The following is a 5000-nucleotide window of genomic DNA, read 5'->3' on the forward strand; positions in this document are numbered from 1 at the left end:
ATGATGATCCCGCAGCAACATGTCCATTAGCATGGCATTGTCGGTGCATCCATCCACTCCACTAATGAATGCCCGCTGACGAGAATCAAATTTAAAATGTTTCAAGAGTCTTCTCGCCAGTAAACCATGCAAGTGCCGGCTCAAAACCGAAGGAACTGTGATGGGACGGAAATCACCTGGGCCGCAAGAACCGGTCTTTTTCGGGATAAAGATGGTTCTTGACCTACGCGCAAACGTAGGTAGTCGACCCATAGTCATAAGAGAGTCATAGTTACTCCCGCCGTTAACCAGCGCTTAAATGAATTTCTTCACTTTGATATTCATAGCACTGGGCAGAAATCACATTGTGTCAACACCCGTTAGGGCCATCACAATGCTTTGTTTTAATTAGACAGTCGGATTCCCCAAGTCCGTGCCAGTTCTGAATTGATTGTTAATTGATAACCGTTATAAAATATATGATAATATAATTAAAAAATTATATTACCAGTATATTATTAGCAAGAATGTTCCACAACTGGTTATGTAGCTTCTATCCGGGGAACAAAAATATTATAAAATAAATTTTATAATAAATTCTATTTACCCAGAACGAGTACATGCACCACTTTATTGTTTCCCATTCAAGCCCGATTATCTCAATCTTCAGAGCCAATCCTTATCCCGAAGTTACGGATCTAATTTGCCGACTTCCCTTACCTACATTATTCTATCGACTAGAGACTCTTCACCTTGGAGACCAGCTGCGGATATTGGTACGGCCTGTTGAGAAGTTTGCGTGGCCCAATCATAGATTTTCAAGGTCCGAGGAGAAAATATCGACACAGCAGTAAATGCCATGCTCTTCTAGTTCATCTACCATATCTCTCTTCGAAAGATTTCCATGGTAGTACAACTATAAAACAGAAAAGAAAACTCTTCCGATACCTCTCGACGGCTTCTCTATGATTGTTTCTGTTACCAGGATGATCATAATGACCATATTTATTACAAACGTATACTCAACAGGTTACGGAATTGGAACCGTATTCCCTTTCGCTTATTTAATTTAAGGTATTTTATATTATCAATGGGGATAAAACCTTAAATTTTGTTCGGCTTTCGCCTTAAGCTTAGGACCGACTAACTCGTGATCAACCACTGTTCACACGAAACCCTTCTCCACTTCAGTCCTCCAAGGTCTCATTCGATTATTTGCTACTACCACCAAGATCTGTACCAATGGCAGCTCCACACATCCTTACGGAAGATGCTTCTACGCTACCATTGTACCCACCTACTTGTTAATGTTTCTAAATTTATATACATTAATAATGTAATATAAATCATTTACATTAACAGTGACGTATAGGTATACAACTTAAGCGCCATCCATTTTAAGGGCTAGTTGCTTCGGCAGGTGAGTTGTTACACACTCCTTAGCGGATTACGACTTCCATGTCCACCGTCCTGCTGTTTTAAGCAAGCAACGCCTTTCATGGTATCTGCATGAGTTGTTAATTTAGGCACCGTAACGTCACGTTTGGTTCATCCCACAGCGCCAGTTCTGCTTACCAAAAGTGGCCCACTGGGCACAATATATCATAACCTAAAACTTCATTCAAGAAAGTTTAGGTTCTTACCCATTTAAAGTTTGAGAATAGGTTAAGGTCGTTTCGGCCCTAAGGCCTCTAATCATTCGCTTTACCAGATAAGATTATTTTATATAATATTTTTATGCACCAGCTATCCTGAGGGAAACTTCGGTGGGAACCAGCTACTAGATAGTTCGATAGGTCTTTCGCCCCTATACCCAATTCTGACAATCGATTTGCACGTCAGAACTGTTTCGGTCTTCCATCAGGGTTTCCCCTGACTTCTACCTGATCAGGTATAGTTCACCATCTTTCGGGTCACAGCATATATGCTCAAGGTACGTTCTAGTTAGAGGTATAAAAAATAATTAAAAATTATTTATATACATAACTATATAGAACGCCCCAGGATTGATATTATATATATAAAATTATATATATAATTTAATCCCATATTAACAGTTAAGTTAATTACGCCTTTAGATTTTATTTAAAATAAATTCTAATGACTTGCACACATGTTAGACTCCTTGGTCCGTGTTTCAAGACGGGTCCCGAAGGTATCCTAAATCTATAGCATTGCTAATCATATTAATGCATATAATAATTATATTAATATATAAATTAATATAATATTATAAAATTATAATAATATATAATTTACGCATTATATTGATTTTTTATCTGTCAATTATTTATCCGATAATATTTAAATTATATTATATAGAAAATAAATTTTCATATATAAAATAAACTTTTTAAATATATCTTATGATAAATATATATTTATTAACAGATTGCAATGTCCATATATGAAAAAATTGCACACCATCATTATTATATAATTATATAATATTTATAATGTTGAATTTTTCATATTTCATGGATGTTTAGGTTCATCGGGCTTAACCTCTAAACAGTTTCACGTACTATTTAACTCTCTATTCAGAGTTCTTTTCAACTTTCCCTCACGGTACTTGTTTGCTATCGGTCTCATGGTTATATTTAGTTTTAGATGGAGTTTACCACCCACTTAGTGCTGCACTATCAAGCAACACGACTCTTTGGAAATATCTTCTAATAATCATTAACGTCATACGGGCCTAGCACCCTCTATGGGTAAATGGCCTCGTTTAAGAAGGACTTAGACTGTTAATTTCTCATATTAGAATATAGATATTCCATACACTACATCGGATATTTGTATAAACAAAATCCTTTAGTGCTGAACTAGTTTCTTTTCGCTCGCCGCTACTAAGAAAATCCTAGTTAGTTTCTTTTCCTCCCCTAACTAATATGCTTAAATTCAGGGGGTAGTCTCATATGAGTTGAGGTTGTTTTTAAGAATATTTTTAATTTTTCTTTTTAGTTGAAAACTAAATATATATAAGTTACTGTATTGTTTATATTATAAATAATATAATTTTATATAAGTTTTCCTCTTTAATGTATTAATACTAATTTATTAATACTAGGATATACTTATTTTTTTATTATATTTTATAATATAAGTAAAATATATATAATTGAATTTTAATATTATGGTATTCCTACCAGTAATATATCATGTGCTATAAATAATATAATTTAAAATTATATTATAAGCAACTTTATTAAATTATTCTTACAACCCTCAACCATATGTAGTCCATGCAGTATTAAATTTTTTAATAAATTTATATACTCTGTAGCATGGACTGCAATATGCGTTCAAAATGTCGATGTTCATGTGTCCTGCAGTTCACACGATGACGCACAGTTAGCTGCGTTCTTCATCGACCCATGAGCCAAGTGATCCACCGTTTAGAGTTTTATAAAATTTTTTTTTTATTTTCGTCAGATATATATCGATAATCTATATTATATTTTACAAGATTTTTCCAGTTCATGAACAGGTATACATATAATCTAATAAATAACAAAAACAAAAAAATGAAAATAGCAAAAGAGAATACTGGGTAGAAACATTACTCAATTGATTATACATACTGTAAAACAAAAACAAAAAATGAAAAGCGAAAAGCGAAAAGCGAAAGAGAATAAAAAAAGGGTAGTAATATTTTTTTTGTTTTTTTGCTTTACTACCATAAACAAAAATAAACAGCAAAAGGAAGCGAAATATTTTAAATGAGTTAAGTAAGAGTAAAATAATTTTTTGTTGTTGTATTTAACATGGAATGGAATTAAAAAAAATAAAACTAAAAATTGTTAGAGATATAAGAACACGAATAACGTTACGTTACGTACTAAGGCAATTATTCTTCGCGTGCTTGCGAAATTTCAATTGAGTAAGTAGCCAAGTCAGATCTGTATAAAGAAAAGAGGCATTGATTTTTTATTAATTCACATTTACTTTGGTTTTAAAGTTTAGCGTAAAAGGTACTTTTCCTTTTAATTTTGTTCGGCATCAGTTCCCCATCCGTCTTGCATATGCCATGACTATAAATAAGTCCCAAGGGCAAACTTTTGAAAAGGTTGGCCTCTATCTCCCCCAGCCGTGCTTTTCGCATGGGCAATTATACACAGTATGTTCAAGAGCCATAGACTCCAATTCTTTAAAAATTCAAGTCAAAGATACGGTTCGTCAGGGAAAAATCGATGATGGAAATATTTTAACAGATAACGTTGTTTATAAGGAAATTTTTCGTTCTTAATTGTTAACTAATTCTTAAATTGAATTTTAATCATATCTATGTAATTAACAGTGACACATATTACATCTTAAAATTTATTAAATTAAAAATATTTCCATTACTTTTATTTATCATTAGTATTTAAACCAATATGATATTTATGCATATACAAGTATATACCTGCATATGTATGCCATAATATGTACAAATTTTTCTAAACTTATTTTAAAATTGATTGCCACAATCCTGTTTTTACAACAGATAATGCTGCTTATAAGCAAACCACAGGGGTCCCTAGTATATATACATTTTAAAATATATTAAAATATATAAATAATATAATCTATGTGCTGCGAATGTCTCTAACTTTCCTTTTATCCGTATCCCAACTGTTTTATACAAGAAAAGTTATTACCATAATATATGGACAACAACGTAAGAATATATTTTTATATATTTTCTATATTATAAATGATCGTATATTGTTTTATTTAAAATACTTCCATATTATATAATTAATATAATGATTTTTATTTTTTTTATATATTGCCTTTTTATATATTTTGGTGCCTTGTTTTACTTTGCGATTTACCGCCCCAGGGGGGATACATTTTGATACTATTAATGTTATATATTTGCAATAAATATATAACAGTATCAGATACATATATTTATTAAAATATACATATCGTATCCAATAAAGGTCGAATAAATGATATAATCATTAATTCTAGAGTTTCATGGACATTTTGACACCTCTTCGTTTTAAAAATCATTATTTAATATATAAAAT

The 5000-nt window shown here is 31.6% G+C and overlaps 2 pseudogenes; both read right to left on the bottom strand.

Moving 5' to 3' along the window:
- The window catches only part of LOC129614837 (large subunit ribosomal RNA), a 6373-nt pseudogene extending 3462 nt beyond the window's left edge, over window positions 1-2911 (bottom strand).
- Window positions 2912-3201: 290 nt separating this feature from the next.
- On the bottom strand, window positions 3202-3385 carry LOC129614833 (5.8S ribosomal RNA; annotated as a pseudogene).
- Window positions 3386-5000: the final 1615 nt, after the last annotated feature.

The sequence above is a fragment of the Condylostylus longicornis genome, unplaced genomic scaffold (genome assembly GCF_029603195.1).
Source record: "Condylostylus longicornis isolate FDR11 unplaced genomic scaffold, ASM2960319v2 ptg000123l, whole genome shotgun sequence".
Classification (NCBI taxonomy): Eukaryota; Metazoa; Arthropoda; class Insecta; order Diptera; family Dolichopodidae; genus Condylostylus; species Condylostylus longicornis.